This window comes from Puma concolor, chromosome B1 (assembly GCF_028749965.1).
Source record: "Puma concolor isolate L17-30 chromosome B1, mPumCon1.1.hap2, whole genome shotgun sequence".
Lineage (NCBI taxonomy): Eukaryota > Metazoa > Chordata > Mammalia > Carnivora > Felidae > Puma > Puma concolor.
The window spans coordinates 41,614,556-41,635,650 of NC_141670.1; the positions used below are offsets into that span (position 1 = coordinate 41,614,556).

The 21,095-nt window shown below is 43.7% G+C and overlaps 1 long non-coding RNA gene across 1 annotated transcript; it reads right to left on the reverse strand.

Annotated features, from left to right (window-relative positions):
- Positions 1-18,986: 18,986 nt before the first annotated feature.
- Positions 18,987-20,829, reverse strand: LOC147581597 (uncharacterized). The gene is made up of 3 exons (XR_015250070.1): positions 20,469-20,829; positions 19,995-20,235; positions 18,987-19,721 (listed from the first exon to the last, which is right to left on the reverse strand). It is a non-coding gene; the product is annotated as an uncharacterized LOC147581597 (long non-coding RNA).
- Positions 20,830-21,095: the final 266 nt, after the last annotated feature.

A 21,095-nucleotide genomic window follows, 5' to 3' on the forward strand; every position in this document is an offset into this window, starting at 1 on the left:
ACTGCCTGGGGGCAGGAGGACCGTAAAAAAAGGCCGTAGGGGACAGCCCAAAAATGCCAGCTCTCTCCAGAACAGATGGACTCTGGAGGTGACTGAGGCAGGAGCAATCTTCAGCACAAGCATCTGAGTCCGGGAGCAGTTTCTGTGAAAGTGAGTAGCATGGGAGGGATCTCTGCTCTGCTCCCCTTATGCTCCTTTCCTTCTAGAAGTTTCACTTTTTCTTTCCTGCTCAAGAGCATTTAGCAGATAAATCTGTCCCGAAGATCTGTCATTGCCAGAAGTACCAAGAAGAGTTCAACTTGGTGCCAGAATAATCCTGATAACTTCTGTGGAGGGGGGTGACTGCTGGCACCTCACACAGAAGGCTATTGAACTTGAATATGTGGAAATTAAATAATTGTTTTACTTAAAACTCCTTCATAAGCTGAAAATTGTGTTCATTGTAGAAAGTTCATATCTGGCCCCATTCTTCCTCTGGAGAGACTCCTGGTGCGTGCTGCGTCCAGGACCCTCCAACCTGGAGAGCTACAGTCTTGGCCAGGAGGACACAGATGCTGGCACGGAATGTCTCATGCTGCTTGCGCAGAGTGCAACTCCAGACGCGTCTGGCATTGGTTTCCTCTGGATATTCTTCTCCCTGAGGCCCCCTTCTCAGCGGTGACCTGGGTTCTTGGCAAGAAGTTGCTTACATGCTGCCAAAGCTGGGGGTGGAAACAGAAACACCATCAGTCACACAAATCAAGAGGAGAAACATCGATGTGCTTTGGCGGGGAGGGGAGCTGTTTTAGAGTAAGCCTAGATTCACTGCCAGCTTCTCAAGTCATCAAGGTCAAAGGGAGTGGGCAGAACAACAGGTAGCAGACACACGTGGAATGAAAGCAGAGATGTTCCATATAAGCTTTCGATTTCAATAATATCTGTGGCCAACTTTCTGAATAGAAAGTATATGGATATATGACACATTCTCAAAGAGGGGATACTGTGAAAAGTGTATTTCCCTCCTACTTGTCCCCCAGCTACCCAGAGTTCTTATCTGCAGAGGCAACCATGTTATCGGCCTCATATTCTTCCCAAGGAATTCTACGCTTATACAAGGAAATCACAATTGATCTTTTCTGCTCACCCCCCCCCCCCAATCTGGCAACAATAATGATGCCATACTCAGCACACTGTTCTTCAACTTGGGTTTTTTTTTGTTTTGTGTCTTTAGCTTATTATATCTTGCAAGAATATTCCATCAGTGCATACAGGGCTCCCTCACTCTTCACAGGTGCACAGTTTTCAACTACTGTACCATAAGTTAGTTAACTGGTTTCCTGAGGTTGGACACTACATTTCTGTTGTTATAAATAATGTAATGAATAACCACGTGCATATGTGACTTAGCACACAAAATGCACATGCAAATACAAATATAAATATATTTTCAAGATAAATTCCTAGAAATGGAATTGCAGGGGAAAAGGAAGCAGAGTTTTAATTTTATAAGACATCACCCCAGGGTGCCTGGGTGGCTCAGTCACTTGAGCATCCAACTTCGGCTCAGGTCATAATGTCAGGGTTTGTGGGTTTGAGCCCTGCGTCAGGCTCTGTGCTGACAGTGCAGAGATCGCTTCAGAATCTCCATCTCCCTCTCTTGGCCCCTCCCCTGCTCACGCCCTCTCTCTCTCAAATATAAACATTTAAAAAAGGAAAAAAAAAAGATACTCTCTGTTTTCTCCAAGGAGATTAAACTCCTCTCTCTAGCTGTCTATCTCCCCACATTGGTCATTCTCTTTTGTTTTAAAGACTTCTTTGTAGACCAGTTTTGGGTTCATAGCAAAACTGAAAGGAAGATACAGAGATTTCCCATGTACCCTGTCCCTACATATATACAGCCACCCCCATTATTAACATCCCCACCAGAAAAGTGCATTTGTTACAAGTGTTGCTGAACCTACACTGACACATCATAGTCACCCCAAGCGCACACTTACATCAGGGTTCACCCTTGGTGCTGTATGCTTTAGAAGCCTGCACAAATGCAAAGCACATGTATCCATCATATACTATCACACAGTAGTTTTTCACTGCCCTAAAATCCCCTTGTGCTCCAATTACTCATCCTTCCCTTTCCCGAACCCCTGGCCACCACTGATCTTTTACTGTCTCCATAGTTTTGCCTTTTCCAGAATGTCTTATAATTGGAATTATATTTTCGGATTGGCTTCTTCCACTTAACATGGCCACTCATAAACTCCACTATTTTAAATATCTTAACAAAAGTATTTCAATTTTAGGTTTCTTATTCCTTTAAAACAATTTTTTTAATGTTCTTATTTATTTTTGAGAGAGAGAATGTGAGTGAGGGAAGGGGCAAAGAGAAAGGGAGACAGAATCTTAAGCAGGCTCTGAGCTGTCAGCACAGAGCCCAATGTGGGACTCGAACTCAGGAACCGCGAGATCAAGACCTGGATGGAAGTTGGACGCTTAACTGACTGAGCCACCCGGGCGTCCCTTACATTACTTACTCCTAACCACAAGTTACCAGTGCAAGCCCTGCACTTGGGAGTACCTTTTCAAATCTCTGGCACACACCGGGGCTTTGCACCAGTCACCTCTGGCTCTGTTCCTATGCATTTACACATTCAAGAAACTGAACAGACAGCAGGTTACAACCTTCACCTTAAACTGTGTCCAGTGCCTTTCTGCACAGAACTCTCAAAACCTTTCACATGTTCTCTTAGAACTTGTCAACAGTATTATTTCCACATCACCCATCATGAAATAAGCAAGACACAGACAGATCCCCCTCTTCTGACTCCTAACCCAGTACTGCTCCCAGTACAGTCCCATACATTTGGTGATTAAATGAAAAAGACATGCCATTTTGTGGCACCAAGTCACAAATACTAGTTCCTGTTTGGGATCCTCCAGTTCTTCCACTTTTGCACTATCATTATCACTGCTAACATACTGAATGCAACGTGACAGATCCTGAGCTAACCTCACAAACATTTTACATACCCTACCCTCACTTACGTCTCACAACAGCCCTGTGGTGGAGTTCTTATCATCACTGCTATTTTACAAAGGAGGAAATCAAGGCTTAGAGGATCACTTAAGTTAAGGGAATCATACAGCTACTAAGTATCGGAGCACGAATTTGCACCAGGGGATCTGTCTCCTAGCCCAAGCTCTTTAACCATGCCCTCCTACCTCCCAAACTACCATATTGCAATGAATGAACACTTCCTTCATGGCAGAGCTGCTCTACAGAACTTCTTGTGGTCAGAGAAAAACCACAAGGCGAATCTAGATTCATGTATCAGAATTTGGAGTTCTCAGAATCCAAGGTACAAACCTGCTCTTTCATTTTTATAAACTGGCTAAACTGACTGTACATGCCAGATTTTTAACAGCACACCAACAGAGGTTGAGGAAATTAGATATATTTCTGAGACTTCATTTAATTTGCTGAGTCACTGTATTCTTTAAACCTGTCTCATTCCAGCCTAATTCTAGGGCCACATCTCTGTTCCACTCTTCTGTCCTTGTTCCCCTTGTCTAGCACTCCCATGGGAAAGAAGGAACAAAACCCCTGTGCCCCACTGGTCAAGGTTACCCTGGGTTCCATGGACCCAAGATGACTGACACCAGGGTCCTTTGACTTCCCATGCCAGAGTTTAGATCTCTTTTCCTTGACTCACAATCAACTGAGAATTCCCAAGGTTATTCTGGGTTCATGTCCCCAAAACATTAAACACATTTAGCAATAAACTAATTTCTTCAGGGGTTGATGAACCATAGCCCAAAGGCCAAATCTGGCTTTGGCCTGTTTTTCTAAGCCAGGAGTGAGCTAGGAATGGTTTTTACATCTTTAAAGAGTTGTAAAAAATGAAGAATAATATATGACACAGACCACAGCAAAACCTATTTACTATATGACCCTACACAGTTTGCCAACCCATGACCCAGCTGCTCCTTTTTCCTCTGAGAGGCACTGAACTCACGCCCCATCCCATGGTTCCACCGCACCCCTTGAGTTCATGTTTATGGGTGCCAGACTCCAGAACAGAGAACAGTAACGTAGCCAAACAAGTTATCTGGCCAAGACTAAACAATCCCCATGTAGATTCTCAGAAGTAAAGAGAAAGAGCAAGCAAACCACAGTTATCAAACAGAGTCCCAAATATCTTGCTGGATCAGCAGAACAGCCATTAAATCCGGAAGACTGGTTGGTGTCTTAGGCCCCATAACACAAACTTTGATCTCTGGAAATAGTATCAGAAAATCAGTCACTTCAGAGCTCTACCACACAATTCCCAGATGACTGTTCACTTAAGAGAAGACATCACTTTGCTTCACGTAAATATAACCATGACTCCACAAGCATGAGGTATTTACTCATTCTCCTGACTTCCACAGCCTTCAGCCAGACTCACTGAGAGTAATTTGGACCAAAGTTGCCCCAGGAACCCAAATGGTCCAGAGAAAAACAGAAGAACCAAGTAGTTCTGAGCCTTTTAGGAGGGAGGGTGGCTTCATCCTAGGAATGTGACAGAGCCCATCACTAAGTTACCTAAACTCTTCAAGCCATTGAATGGCAAATCTGGGACTTTAAGCCCCCAAATGACCCAATTTCCAGGGCTCCTCAGATCTGAGAGTGATGAGTTCATTCATTCAACAAATACTCAATGGGCACATTACTATGTCTCACACATTATGTCAGGCATTATTTAGTGCCTAGAGACAAGTGTTAAGCAAATAAGCATACACAAAGTCATAATTTCACACTTTGATAATTGTTAGCAAGGCAAAGATAATTCTGGGAAAGAAAATAACAGAGGTAAGTTAATTTAATATAGGTCATCTAAACCAATTTTGATCCAATCACAAGTCAGAGACTATTATGATTCCTAACTGCAAAACCAAATACAGCTGAAACTGGAATAACAATATGGGTTTGAACTACATGGGTCCACTTACATGTGGATTATTTTCTGATACAATACTGTATTTTCCCTTATGATTTTCCTAATAACATTTTCTTTTTGTAGCTTACTTTTTTCTTTAAAAAAATTTTTTTAATGCTTATTTTATTTTTGAGAGGGGGAGAGAGAGAGAGACAGAGTGTGAGTGGGGAAGGGGCAGGGAGAGAGGGAGACACAGAATCCGAAGCAGGCTCCAGGCTCTGAGCTGTCAGCACAGAGCCCAATGTAGGGCTTGAACTCATGATCTGTGAGATCATGACTGGAGCCAAAGTCAGATGCCTAACTGACTAAGCCACCCAGATGCCCCTAGCTTACTTTTTAATAAGAATAGAGTACATGATACATGAACAAAATATATATCAACCAACTATTTATCAGTAAGGCTTCAGGTCAACAGTAGGCTATAAGTTTGGAGAAGGTCGAAGTTACATGCAGATTTTGTCAGCGCCTCTACTGTCCAGGTTGTTTAAGGGTCAATTGCACCATGAAACTTCCTACTTCAGGAGACCATGACTACCAGAATATACCCAGAGGGATGCCACCACATATCAACTCAAAGGAAAAAAACACAGAGTTAATGCATTTTTCAAGCACAATGTCTGTCACATATTAGATCTCAATAAATGGTACGTACTACCATTCCATTAGGGTCAGAAGAAACCCAGAGTATTGTCTTCGGTTACAAATGCTAAACTTTAAGAGGGCTACAGAGAGGAAAGCATTTCAAAGTATGTCCTAAAACCCACATGCCAAAAAGTACTACCTGCCTAGCAAGCACTAGGCGCTCAATAAAAAGGTTAGCTGTAAAGCATAGAAATGGGAATTAAAACTAGTGAGATGGCCAAAAAAACCCTCCAAAAAACAAAACCAAAAAAAAAAAAAAAACCCCCAATTTCTCTTATAAACCACTGTATTGGTGAAAATGAGAAATTACCCTCAAATACTGCTTGTTGGAGTGTAAAAATGGTACATCCTCTATGGAGAACAACTCAGAAAATGTGATGAGAATTTTACCCGCACATAACCTTAGCTCCAGCAATTCTACTTCTGAAAATTTATCCTCAAGATAAATTAGAACAGTAGTTCTCACCCAAAGGCCATTTTACACCTGACCACCTTCTCCCTCCCCCAAACATTTGGTTCATGTGCAGACATTTTTAGTTGTCACAACTTGGGATAGGGAGCTACTGGCAACTAGTACAGAGAGGTCAGGGATGCTGCTAAACATCCTGTAATGCACAGATCACCTCCTATGGGAAAGAATGATCCAGCCCCAAATGACAATGGTGCCAAGGTTGAGAAACCCTGTACTGATGCATATACAAAATGATGTGTGCAAGGTTACTGACTGTAGCACTGTTTGTAATATCAAAAGAAATGCCCAAGTCCATTAACAGAAGATACAATGGAACACTATTCATCTGTTAAAAGAAGAAAGACATTTACTTGTGTACAGATAAGAAACAATCTACCAGTTAGATGCAGAACAATGTTCAGAGTAAATACCAACTGTGAGAGAGGAAAAGGAAAAAATACATAGTTTGTATGTATTTGCAAAGATACAGATCTCTGGAAACATACACACAAAATGGCTACAGTTGCCGCCTCTAGGAGTGGAAGGGAGAGGTCACTTTATCTTTGTGCTATTTTTAAAATTGTATTTATCAGGGCGCCTGGGTGGCTCAAGTGAGCCACCGACTCTGCATTTCGACTCTGGATTTCAGCTCAGGTCATGATCTCGCAGTTCTGAGAATGAGCTCTGTGCTATCAGAGCAGAACGTGCTTGGAATTCTCTCTCCTCTCTCTGCCCCTCCCCCACTCATGTGCGAGCTCGCACTCTCACCCTCTCTCAAAACTAACAAACTTAAAAAATGAAAAAAACTTAAAAAAAAAAATAAAATTGTATTTATCATTTTAAACAGGTAATAGTGCTGTGTGAATTTAATGTCAAATGTATTAGAGTAGTGGAATACAAGAAATTTGCTTGAATAGTAAACTAGGGCCTAGGAGGAAATGTACAGTGTTTCCAAGGAAATAGGGAGTGCTCAGAGCCACTATGCTGAAGTGAACCTGAAGTGCTAAAAAACCAAGAATACACATACAGCAGACATTAATCCTAGATAAAATAAATGGTTCAAAACAAAGCCAAGATACAGTTAAAGGATAACTCAATTCACTAGAAAGAAGACAGTAATATATGGTCAGTTTCAGGGTCTTGGTCTTAAGTAAAGTTGTTATGACCTTAAGTACTTTCCCCTTGCCTACAAAGGGCTAACTTGAGTTGGAACTGGGTAACAAGTAACATCCTACCAAGTTCTCCCAAGGCAACATTAAGTCTTCCAAACTGGAAAAGAAAAAAAAAGAACAAAGCAAACAGGATTATTTTGATATTCTGGGGCAATCAGCCTAAGAAAGAACAATGTGATTTGCTGGGGTTTTATGACCAAGACGTCTCAGAACACTGCTCTGGGAGCTCATTTCAGAAATGGCACTTTTACATTTGAGTATTGTGTATGTAACTGGAAGCAACTTCCTTGCCTTTTGTTTTTTAAATCTTTTTGTCTGGTTTATTTCTCTAGGCATAATTATTCTGAGGAATCACTCATGTTGCTGCACACATCAACATGTGTGCAGCAACATTCCTTTTTACTGCTGAGCTACAGTCCAATGTATGGCTATACCACATTTGTTTATCCATTCACCTACTGACAGGCAACTGGGTTGTTCCCATTTGGGACTGTCACAAATAAAGCTGCTATCTACAAGTCTTTGTATGGATACACATTGTAATTTCTCTTGGTAAATAACCTAGGAGTCGAATGACTGAGTCTCAAGTAGGTGTGTATTTAGCTGCCAAACTGCTTTCTAAGCTGGCTGTACCATTTTGCACCCTCACCAGCCATGTATGAAAGTTCCATTTGCTCCACAACCTTACCCACACTTGACAGGATCAGTCTTTTTAATTTTAGACATACTAATGGATGTGAGGTGGTAACTCATAACTTTAATTTGCCCTAAGGACCAATGACACTGAACATCTTTTGTGCTTATTTACGATCCATCTGCCTTGGTGAAGTGTTGAATCTTTTGCCTATTTTTTATTAGGTTATTTTATTACTAAGTTTTGCTATGGGCTATTTTTTTAAAAAACCAAGCTTTCCCCACCCCTCACCCCCAAAAACTAAACAGTGTTATTTGAAATTAGAAAGCATTATTACCGGACTACACACTTAAACATTGTGAAGATGGTTTTAAAAAAAGAGAGAGAAGTTTGATCCCACAGACAAAAAATAAATAAAAAAAATAAAAAATAAATAAAAAGAGAGAAAGCGTTTCATCACAAAGGTACAAAATTTGTGGACTGGCAGACTTCTTTGTTCAATGTGCCACAAATTTGAAACAATCCTAACTACACTAAAACATGAAACAAAAAAACGAATGATCACAACCACAAACTCTATTTTAGCCTCAGAACAGAGTATTACTAAGAACCTAAAATGCTCCTTTCTCTTTATGTTCAGCTGACAGTGATCTGCACTGTCCCACACAGCAGCCACTAACCACACAGAACTCTTGAGCTCTTGAAATGTGGGTAGTCCAAACTGAAATGTGCTGTAAAGTACACACTAGATTTAAATGACTATGAAAAAAATGAATGTAAAAGACCTCATTAATAATCTGTATATTGATTATACATTGAAATGATATTCTGGATCATTATGGTTAAATAAAATATATGATTATAATGATTTTCATGTGTTTCTTTGTCCTTTTTTTTAAAGTGGCTACTACAAAATTTAAAATTATGGGGGCGCCTGGGTGGCTCAGTCGGTAAAGCATCCAACTTTGGCTCAGGTCACAATCTCACAGTTCGTGGGTCTGAGCCCCGCACTGGGCTCTGTGGTGACAGCTAGAGCCTGGAGCCTGTTTCGGATTCTGTCTCCCTCTCCCTGCCCCTCCCCTGCTCATGCTCTCCCTCAAAAATAAACACAAAAAACATTTAAAAAATAATGCATGTGGTGTGTACTTTACTGGATAGCACTGATCAAAAACTTTTAAGCAGACCCTGAAAATAAAATATGTCTAACTGGTAAAGAAAAAAATATATATACATATAATATATTTTCCTTCCCCATTGCTATGTGGTGTGAAGAAAATGGTAAATTGGAGGAGCTTAGAATTGGAACTCAGGAGTCTTTCTGGCTAAGGGTTCAGGCACAGCTGTTACTATCTGGTCTGTAACTCATTCAGCTTCCGTGGATTTAAATTTCCTCACCAGTTTTTTGGTATTTTAATTCAAAACGTCAACAGAAATTTATTAGGCTCCTTCTTACAAAGCATTATTCTAATACTGCAGATCTTAGGCTTACAGTCTAAAAGGAAGTGCAATCCAAATACACTAACAACTACTCCAGAAGGCAAATTAAAAGAGTGCCCAATGAAAGGAGACAAAACCCTGTGACTGGGTGACAGGTGTATATGTGTGCCTGTGTTTTAAAGGAGAGACAGCACCTTTAAAGAGTTAGGAAAAACTCCAATCTTCGTAACATTCCTACCAACTCTAAACTTCTGTGCTTTTAAAAAGCACTCTTCATGCTATAGTAAGTATTTTGTAGTTTAGTGATAACATGGAATTGATGATATTTGGTCAAGTCCTCCCTTGAGCATAATGATACAGAAAGAAGTAAATGACAGGCTATAATCAGGTTCTACTTTACTTGAAGAAACAATTTTACAATATATTTCAACCAGGGTCAAATCATCTCTAGCTTCTATCTCCAGAAAGCAAGAAATCTATAATAAGATGTAACATTTTGTGATGTGCACATAGATAAATGTTTTTTTCTTCAGCAAAAACCATTTTTACCAGGCTAGAATCCTAACTAACCACTGCACTTTCTGAAGCCACAAACACAAAAAACCCCACACAAAACATAAGATTTCTCCCCACACCCATGTCTTTATGGGTAATGATTTACCAACACACCCAGATACTGCTATTTAACCGGTTATTTCCAAAAGCTGGATGAGCATGACAACCACTGCATTTAGGTCACAAACTAACAAAAGTCCATCCTGAAAATAATTTATAAATAACTATGTCACATTACAGAACCTAAATTTATAAGCAAACTCTATATGACCTCTAAATACAAAGATTCCTTTATTCACAACATTCTTTGGAGGTACAATATCCCCTCCAACTTTAAGGGTGGAGACTGGGGTACAAGTAGAGTTTACCGGTCTTTCTGGAGATAAGAAAACTTAACAGCACAGATGCATACCATTGTTTTATTTATAAAAACAAAAACAAAAACCAAAAAAAGTGCCTAATCCATGTTAGATCCAGCCTAGGATTCTTATCTGTTAATATCAAGAAAGGATGCTTCCTGGAAGGGTGCTATCTTCTCTTTGTCATCAAGAGCAAAATTTCAGGATCGAATACCGAATCATCCCAGTTCCCCTTAGTTACCCTTTTCTTAAATAGCTGTGAATGTTGTCTACATCTTTTTTAAGCTTGTTTGTACTCTCAGTCTGGTATTCCCCTTCTAAGGTCAGAATTTTCCCATGCTTCCTAAAAGCTGTGATTAGAATTTCTCATCTGTCCCATATCTAAAGAAGTATTTACGTTTATTTATTTATTTATTTATTTATTTATTTATTTATTTGGAGAGAGACAGACAGAGAGAAGGAGAGAGAGAGAAGACTCCCAAGCAGGCTCCATGCTGTCAGCACGGAGTCCAATGTGGGGCTAGAACACACAAACCATGAGATCACAACCTGAGCTGAAACCAAGAGTCAGCCACTCAACTAACTCAGCCACCCAGGCACCCCTAGTTTAAGAAATATTTTAAGACAGATCCCTAGTTTCATTATTCTGGAATTTGATGGAAAAGTTCATATTAACCCATCCAAACCCTTCATTGTAAGAGTTTTCAGTTACAGCCCTTCTACACGTTTTCCTCTCCTGAAAGATACAACTTTTAAAGGCAAGGACTATGGTACAGGAAAAAGGAGACTGAATGTGGAGTTGGGAGAGGTTTCCAGACTCAGGACTCTTATTCCTGTAGATCTGGACAAGTCACTGAACCTCTATGGACTCTGAGGTGGCATCAGAAATGAAGAAGTTAGACAACATGATCTGGAAGTTCTCATCCAGATCTGAAAGACTTTTTGTTTCAACCTGTCCTCCAGCAGCTTCATCATTTTAGATACTCTTTTTTGGCCCCTCTCCAATGCTTATGTATTTCTTAGTCAAAGGACTTCCAATAGAATATGTCCCCAAAAAGTACATTATGACTTTATACAACAGTAAGATTTTTATTTTGAATCCCAAACTACTTTTGACATCAAGGATTTATCCCAGAGCTTGCCAGGTGCGGGGGGGGATGGATAGGGATGTGGATGGGACAGACTTAACGTAAAGATCAACTGTTGGGGCTGGATGATGAATACATGCTGGTTTATTATTCAGCTATTTTTGTATGTCTGAAATTCTCCATAATACAAAGTTGGAAAAAAAAATCACTATCAAAGTGAGAGAAGAATGGCATTATTACAGAACTCTTTCCTACAGTCTCTGGCATAGGATAACTGCTTTCACACCATTTCCCTTGGGTTGAGACAGAATCGACAGGATACGAAACTAAGAGAGGCACTCAAAGTTCAGCCAAAATTAAGGAAAATGAACCAGAAAGGAATTGTTCTCAAGAAGGTTATCACTGAGAAGATCCATGGCACGGAGGGCACGAGCAGTGAGAGGCACTTAGATCTAGTACAGTAATGAACTTGTTTCCACAAAGCTATACCATATGTTTCATGCGGGAGATTTTCCCTAAACTTTTAAACAGCGAAAGTTAAAACCCTATGTGAAACGGAAGTGAGGAAATAAACCCTCTGGTAGGAGGATGCCTTGCAGGACATGAAATCAAAACAGAAAGGCAAGGGATTTCGGGGGTTAGGGAATTCTAAAGAAAGAAAAATGGGTTCCTTTGGAGACCAAGCGAGGAGAATATCAATCCCGGGGAAGCCAAAGTACCTAAGAAAAGAAATCACAGGTGAAGGCGCTTCCTCGTGATCTCTACTACCCCCCACCCCCCTTCAGCCCTCCCAGGCTCCACTCCTCCACGCTCGGGGTGCGGACTGCGGAGCACCTGGGATGCGGGCGAACTCCGAAGAGCCCATTCGGAGAGGAGCCTGCCGGAGCAGGGAGTGGAGGGACCAGCCCAGCACCGGCCTCTGGGAGGGCTGGGCGCGGGCTCCGGGGCGCTGTGGCGGGACGGCAGGGCTGCGCGGCCAGCGCCCGGGGAGGGGCGCGGACTGTTCCACTGCGGGCGAGGGGGCGGAACGTTCCGACCGGCTGGGAAACCCCAGGAAGCGGCAATGGTGCCTCCTGACGCCGGAGCGGCGTAGGGAGGGTGTCCCCGGCCCTCAGGCCCCTCGCTGGGCTCCTCGCCCCGAACCCCCCGGCCCGTTGTCGGCTCCCCTGGGGCCAGTGACCTTCAGGACGGGGGATAATTCGGTCATACTCACCGACCGCGAGGCTCCGGGGCTCCCAGTCCCTCCGTGAACGATCCCTCCCGCCCTTGGCCGCCGCCGCCGGCCGAGGCGTGCGTAAAGACGTGCGCGCGCCCGCCCTTTGTCTACGCCGCTTTGACGTGACCCCTCGCGTCCCATCCCCACCCCTCCCGCCGTTTAATCTCTCACCCGGCACCCGAGCGCCGGGCGCGCGCCGGGCGGGGGCCCCGAGAGGCGGGGCGGGGGACAGGGCGCTTCGTCACCTGCCCACGGCCGGGCGCGCCCGGGACCGACAGAGGCGCCCCCTGGCGGGCCAGCTGCCGTTACCTCGGGCTGGCCCGGAGCCGCGGAGGCTGGTACTGTGCTTCCAGGGTCCTGGTCGCCTGCCCCTCATTGTGGCGCGCATCCCCCAGGATTCCTGCTCTGATAAGGGGCTGCGCTTCCTAAAAGGGAGTCTCCACGTTTCTGAGCTGTGCCCGGGCCTGAATACTGGCTACTTCATTTCCCCGAGGTGCGCTCGTATAGAGTCTAAAGAGAGTGAAATCAGCCCTGATCAGCAAGAAGAGGCTTGAGTCACTAAATTATCTTGTCATCTTGGGGCTGTTGGGAGTATTCGGTGAGATACAGTTCTGGATGTAAAGAACGTAGCCCGAGGCCTGGAATGCTCAAGAAACATTAGCTGCCATTACCGTCACTGCCACCACCACCACCACCACCACCACCACCACCATCATCATCATCATCATCATCGCCATCATCAGTATCATCCCTGAGTCTCATCTGTCTTACTAGTGAAGCCAGGGAGTTCAAGGGGTTGGTAAGGACGATTTCCGTGTTCCCTCGCAGGTGTAACTCTCCAACGTCTACTTCAATTCGGCAGGGATCTCTCCGCTGAAGTCTAGCTCGTGCCTGCTGGACTTTGCCTGTGTATTTCAAACCATCTCTTGGACTTCAAATGCCTAACCCAAGTGTATCATCTTCCCTAAAGTGGATTCTTCTTAGAAAAAAAAAATTAACCCTTCTTCTTTTTGCTCTTAAAATACATTTTTGCCTCCAAAAGCAGCCCTCACTCCCCCGCCCCTTCATTCTTTATACTATTGTCAGATTGCCATTCCCTGCTAAATAACCTGATAATAAATCTTCAGGATAAAGTCCACATCCTTAGACCTCAAAATCTGACTGTAAGAATGATGGCTGTGCTCCAAAAACACTCATCCCCACACCTGTTTGGGTCTTATCACATATTTGTGAACTCAATCATTTATCTGTTCATTTAACATACCTTCATTTGAGCCCTTCCTATATGGCCAGTTTTTGCCAGGGCCCCAATGATACAAAGTTGAATAATGCATGGCCATGTCAAATCTTCCACTAGATTAAATTCCATAAAAGAATACTGGACATCATACATTTTTGTGTCCTCCTCAGTGCCAGGGCTAGAGTTGTAAAGTGGCCACCACCATCTTAAATGCTCTTGGGTTCTTATATCTGGTCTCCTTTCCTGCCCCCAGAACTGGTCAAAACTTGGAAGTAGTCTGTTATTTGTTCTGCTTTTGTGTATTCATGTTTACATTTTCTTACAATTCTTGCCATATATTACAGTTCTTTCTTTACAATAATTTTGAAATTAAAAAATGTTTCACACATTTTAGAGGCTCAACACAAATGGTATTGATTGATTCTTTGCCCAGCCAAATAGTAGACTCAGTTGTATCAACACACAAGAGCATGCACATATTCACTGGCACGTTCTTTAAACTTCAGTGCAGGAAGGCAATCAAACCTCCTTTTGAAGAGGGAGCCAATAAGAACTGGGTTAATATGGTTTCCTCAGTCTCCAGAGTTTTGTTTGCAGAGGTCAATGATCTGGGCACATCTCTATCTTACTCATTTCTAGGCAGAAGAGTACAAATGGGAGAGATAAAATGAGCAAGTAATGCTTGAAGAGTTAGACACAAAGTAGGTTTATCTACATGGAAAGCCCATTGCCTATACCATGACTAGACTTACATCCAACACTAAATTACTTGTCATGGTGAATTTGGACTGTCTTTAGATTGTTGAGGTATTTACTGGAATGAAAATACTCTTTTAATACAAAAACTAGGTGAGTAATCTTAAAAGCCTGATGAAGCTTGATAGTCCATTCAAAAAGAGGGACTACAGTGTTCAAGTTTTCAGTGAGAGTTTTAACAACCCCCGTGTCATTCTGACTTTGAGCTAATTTCCCAATATGTGGGACTTTTGATTTCAGCGCAGGTCATGATCTCACGGTTCGTGAGATCAAGTCCTACATTAGGGTCTGCACTGACAACATGGAGCCTGCTTGGGATCTCTCTTCCTCTCTCTTCACTCCTCCCCTGTTTGCACGCACACACTCTCTTTCTTTCTCTCAGAATAAATAAACATTAAAAAAAAGATACTCTTTCCCCCCAGTAGAATAATCCCATAAGTGTGCTGTATAACTTCTCTCCCTTCCACGGATACCTTTTCATGTAAAAGCCTTTGACATTAAGAGGTGAAACACAAATATTTACTAAACAATCAGCAAAATCAGTGCTCATTTCCAAGCACCAAGAGAAAAAGACAAATTAAGCAAAAGGTGTTTTCTTTTTAAAATTTGTTTTTAATCATAAAATACACGTAAAATATACCGTCTTAACCATTTCTAAATGTCCAGTTCAGTAGTGTTAAGTATATTCACATTATTGTACAACCAATCTTTGCAAATTTTTCATCCTGAAAAACCAAAAATTATATCCATTATACAAAAACTCCCATTCCCTCTCTGCCCCAGCCCTAGGCAACCACCATTCTACTTCTGTTTCTGAGTTTGATTACTCATACCTCATACTCCTATCTAAGTGAAATCATACAATATTTGTCTTTTTGTGACTGGCATATTTTGCTTAGCATAATGCCTTTCAGGTTCATCCATGTGCATCAAAATTTCCTTTTTTTTTTTTTTTTAAGTATTCAACCTTAAATGTCCTGTTGTACGTATATACAACATTTACTTTACCCACTCATCCATTGATGGGCATTTGAGTTGCTTCCACCTTTTGGCTATTATGAATAATGCTGCTGTGAATATGAATGTAAAAATATCTGAGATGCTGCCTTCAATTCTTTTGGACCTATTCCCCGAAGTGGGATTGCCAGATCATGTTGTAATTCTATTTTTAATTTTTGGGGGAACCACTACTTGTGATGCCCTTCTTTGCTATAGGAGTTGTGAAGTTGGGAGGAGAGATCCAGTGATATAAATCTGAGAGTCATCAGAATATGGCTGATACACATGCTGGATTAGATCAATACAAGAACATTCTGACTTAGGAAGCAGGGACTTTGCAGTTAAGAGCAAAATGAAGAAGAAAGAAGTTTTTCAGTCTGCGTCCACACTGTGGTCCTCAGCTTGAAAATTCACAGACCCAATGTTGCCAATTCACAGCAAGATAATCTGGTTCTGGGAACTGATTTGTGATAATCAAAGCTACAGGAGACACTGATGAAAGTGGCTCATTTATTAACTAGGTGGATAATTGAAAATGCCAAATTTACTGGAATAATAGAATCCATAGGTCAGTTCATACCCTTAGCAGTGGCACCGTCTACTTGGGAGACCAAATCAACATCAATAGGTTGATGATAAAGTTTTTTAAAAAAGGAAAAAGGAAATGTATTACTTTAAAGTCTTTGGTGACATTATATACCCCCAAAGTTGTACTTGTATAGAGTTCTATCTGCCAAGCAACCAAAAACAGTTGGCCAAGCAGAACATCTCCTCCTCTTTGTCCAGCTCTCCATTTTCTAAAATCCACTCCCACTGGCCATTATCACCTCCATTAAAACAATGGCTACCGGGGCACTGAGTGGCTCGGTCGGTCGGTTGAGGTTGAGCTTCCGACTTCTGCACAGGTCATAATCTCACAGTTCCTGAGTTTGAGCCCCACATCGAGCTCACTGCTGTCAGCGCAGAGCCCACTTCAGATCCTCTGTCCCCCTCTTTCTCTGCTCCTCTCTCGTTCATACTGTCTCTCTCAAAAATAAACATTTAAAGAGAAAAAACAAAAAAATAAATAAAAACAAAATAAAAAACAACAAACAAACAAACAAAACCACGGCTGCCTTCCTGAGCCTCCCAGGGAAAGAAAATGGGAGTTGCCAATTACTGTAACAATAATTCAAAAGCCTAGTGGCAATCGCATATATAAACAAGACCACTAAAGCTAACTGAAATGTGATTTTTGGCAAACCTCTAATCTTTTAGGTCCTCTCTTTAAAGGTGAATTCCAGTAAGATGCTTTCTCTGATCTCTCCCTAGGGGCTCATTCTCCGTGTGTGTGTGTGTGTGTGTGTGTGTGTGTGTGTGTGTGTCCTTTTTTTCCCCTTCACACGTTTCTAACACTGTCTGGGTGCCTCTAACAGTATTTATTTTTATTGATTATCTGTGTGTCTGGTTCTGCTCACAGGACTGTGACTTTTGTTTTACTCATCTCTTTATCCCCCCAAATTAACATGATGTCTGGCACATAGTGGTTGCTCAATAAATGTTTGCTGAATGAGTAAAAACTACATGACGACTACTATAAACTAAACAAATTATGCATGTGTATAATAAAATCATGAAATGAATGAAGTAGTACTTAACACATGGAATTTGGTAGACAATACAGGGTGTGTGTGAGAAAAACAGTAAAATGGGGCACTGAATGGAAAAATTACTGACATAGGAAACGTTATCATAAATCAAACCAGTTTATGTTAGTCTGGATGTTTGAAAGGGCGAAAGAGTCCTGGGCCATTTTTGTTTTTATGAGATTATCGTTACAAAAAAACCAAAAAACCAAAAAAACCCCCCAAAAAACAAAAAACAAAACAAAAAACCTTACAGGATTACAATTGTAGCATATAGTACATGTGTGTATTTCCAAAATTAACAATTTTAAAGAAAAAGGGGCAAAAAACCAGTTATGCTTTTTGTAAGATATGGCTTTATAAAAATATCAAATATTAATTCAGTAGAGTACTTGGTGATCTGGCAATGAAAGATCTGATCAGCATCTTTTTTTCAATCCTGTTAGCTGTCTCTGTGGTTGTAGGAGTAACAGCATTGGAGCTAATATCAAAAGTCTAGATTCCAGGCCCTCTACACTGTGAGAGACCTGACCCATCTGGTCCTCCAAGACTTCCCTACTAGACCCTGACTTCAGTTGTATTTTCTTAAAGGCTCATCAATAAGATTCCAGAAACCCTAGTTTCATGGGAACTATATTACAACACATTCAAGGGGTAAGTCACCTTTATAGCTGACTACTCGTTTTTTCTGTTGATTCTTACCAGCTTTAATTTCAGAGACCCACCCCCAGTCTTGACAGCATACCCTGTGCAGATGGCCCACCCTCTTTGTGATCATCTCTTAATAAGCCAGACATAGAAGCCTGGGTACGGAGGCGGAGGAAACAGTGTCAATAGCGTCCCTTATCAGATGAGGAAGCTGCAGCTGTGTTCTCACTGCCCCAGGAAGCTTGGGGGTTGGCTCCTTCTATCTTTACCCCTTTAACCTCCTGGCTGGTTTAAAAAAAAATTTTTTTTTAATGTTTTATTTATTTTTGAGACAGAGAGAGTCTGAGCATGAGCAGGGGAGGAGCAGAGAGAGAGAGAGCGAGACACAGAATCTGAAGCAGGCTCCAGGCTCTGAGCTGTCAGCACAGAGCCCGACGCAGGGCTCAAATTCAGAGACTCAGGGCTGGAACTCACAGATGCGGGGCTCCAACTCACAGAGCGAGAGATCATGACCTGAGCGGAAGTTGGATGCTCAACTGACTGAGCCACCCAGGCGCCCCAGACCACCTGGCTGTTTTACATGGAGGGATTGGGGTTGGGGGAGGACCTCTAGGGACCAAAATAAACAAAGTCAATGTTGCTTGTTCAACCAAGAAGTCAAGGACAAAGGAGATAAAGATTTTTTTTTTTAAAAACAACACTTTTATTTAAAATTTGTCATCTATTAATGATAATCTGAGAGAATGAACAATCTCTGAAAAGAGGGTAAAATCTCTCAAAGACTAAGGATCTCAGAACATGATGTAATGAAGCTGGGAACATACTTGGCACAAATATTCATTATTTCAACCCATATGTCTTGAGTGTCTCAGGGGTGGCCAACAATATACCTGGCAGTCCTATCCCAGCCTTCCCAGGCCCTGAGGGAAGCAAGCAGTTCAGTAAGCAGCTTCAATACAGGGGGATAAAATACAACAGGGAAAGTGTGTGTGTAAGGGGGGTGGAGGCAAATAGGAACACAAGTCTGGCAACTGGGTCTAGGTCAATTACACTTTAAAAATGTACTGAATAGTTCATAATGTCTGTTTTTTCAGTACATTTATTTTGAGGTAGACAGAGTTTCCCCAGACTCTTATCTGCTGGAGGGGGGGAAAGGTCAGGTGTTTAAGCGATGAACTGCGAAGATGCTTTAGCAAACATTTTTTTGGGGGGGGGGGGCAAAAGTTGAAGTTGCCAGACGATTTTGAGTTACCAGGAAAATAGCCACTTCTAGAATGAGAGAAAGTAAAAGCATATTTCTGTGCTGCATCTGTATCTTCAAGGTAAAGAACTCCTCCTGACCTCACCCACACACCCACGCAGTCCTTACAGACCCTCTCTGCCAGGCCTTTTAAAGAATTACATGTAAAAGCTTTATGTACGTTAATTCTGTTCCACACTCCAAAGGCTCTCTTCCCAGCAAAGGGTAAAGGGTGCCGTTGCCAGCATCTTCCTGAAGGAAATATCACTTCTGTGAGAAGTGAGCCTGCCAGGAGAGAAGGATACAAAGCATTCAAGGCCTGGGACAGGGGGAGGAGAAGGGAGGGCTAGCATTTGCCGCGGTCCTGTTTCCCCACTATGAATTCGGAAGCAAACACAGTCTGGGTAAAGATCCTGGAGGGAGAGGAAACGCTCACAACCTGGGCAACAAAACCAAGCTTTGCCTGCGCAGAAAAAGTAATCGAGAGGGCTCAGCCTGTGGGCCCTCGGAGAGTTCAGCTTCATTCTGAGGAGCAGGACTGGGAACTAGGCACCAAGCAATGGTTTTGGCCTTGGTTCTTGTCCCCCAAGAGATTCCGAGCAAGCTCTAAGGAGAAGCAGACCCGGAGAGTGCCCTCAGGGCCCGGGGATCCAGCGGCCTTGCCATCTGGAAGGCGAAGCTGTCCGTCTGGCGTCTGCAAGGACCTGTCGTGTGAACACAGGACGCTTCTTGGAAGGAGTCCCAGGCGTCAAAAGTGCTGCTCACCTGCACTGGAAAGCCAGCGCGCGCGCGCACTGTGCCTCCCGGCAGCCCCCCGCCCCTTGCCCTGTGCCCTGCTCCCCGCACTTGCTCCCGGCCTGCGGGCGCCTCCGGAAGCTCCGAGAGCCGCCCAGGCGCGCGGAGGCGGGGGGGGGGGGGGGGGGGGGGGGTGATTGGGGGCAGTGCGGGGCGCGGGAAGCTGGTGGCGCGACACGAACCCTCCTCGGAGTCTCCGCCTACAGCGTCCTCAAACACGAGCACGGATGTCAACGAAAGCCCCGCCGTGTCCGCAAACACCACTTGCTTCTTGGGGCTCTGCAGTTTAGGAGGTCTTGCCAGACAGGAGCGGAGGGACCGCGGGGGCCGCAGGGGCCGCAGGGGCCGCTGCTGGGAGGTGCTGTGGCTGAGGCCGAGGTGCATGGGGGCGGTACGCAGAAGCCAGGCCTGCCGCGCGGGGACCTTTGGCAAACCGGGAAGGACGTTCTGAGGACGGGGCAGAAGGCCCTGGCGTTCTCCACGGCAGCCCAGCCCGCCCTTCCTCCTCCCTGCCACGTCACTGCACCTCTTCTCCCTCGGGGTCCCCTGCCTGCAGATGTCTGCAGAAACCGGGTCGAAAGCAGCACCGGCAAGCAGTGGCAGTGGGCTGGGCGCCGAGGGAGAGCCGGTCGGTTCCTGGAGACAGGGGCACTTACCCTACGTAGCTCCAGGCAGCAGCTCCTTTTCTCTGAGACCACTTTCCCGGCAGGAGCTATTTATGTGCCCTTGACCCCTAGAGAGCCAGCAGGCCGGGGTGCACTGGCCCCTGGGAGGCAGCCAATCAGAAAGGCCTTTCACGTGGGACCCACTGGGGGAAATGAAAAGGATGTGACAAGAAGTGTGACTCAGGCACTTTGCCCTGGGCCGCCAGCCCTCTGCCCCCGACCGGGCACCCTTAGGCGTAACGTCACGCTTGGGTTGTCTGTAGTTGTGGTCTGCGCTGAGGAGAGGCCGACCAGGAAGCGGACATACTCCAGGGAAGAGAGGGTTCCCACACGCTGCATGTCGTTTCCCCAGGGAGGTGGGGGTGGGAACAGACTGTGCCTCTCCCTCCGCACCTCTATGCAGTGACATACTGCCCACTTTGTGGCCTCTCTTAGCCCCACGTCATGGTTTCTTCCCAGCCACACTTCTGCCACTGCCTTCTTTCTGTGTTTCTGTTTCTGTGTTCATTTACTGCTCTGTACCCCTGTGGGGTGTGTGTGTGTGTGTGTGTGTGTGTGTGTGTGTGTGTGTGTGTGATCCAGAGAGAGGAGGGTCACTGGGTGGGGCACTCATTGGCC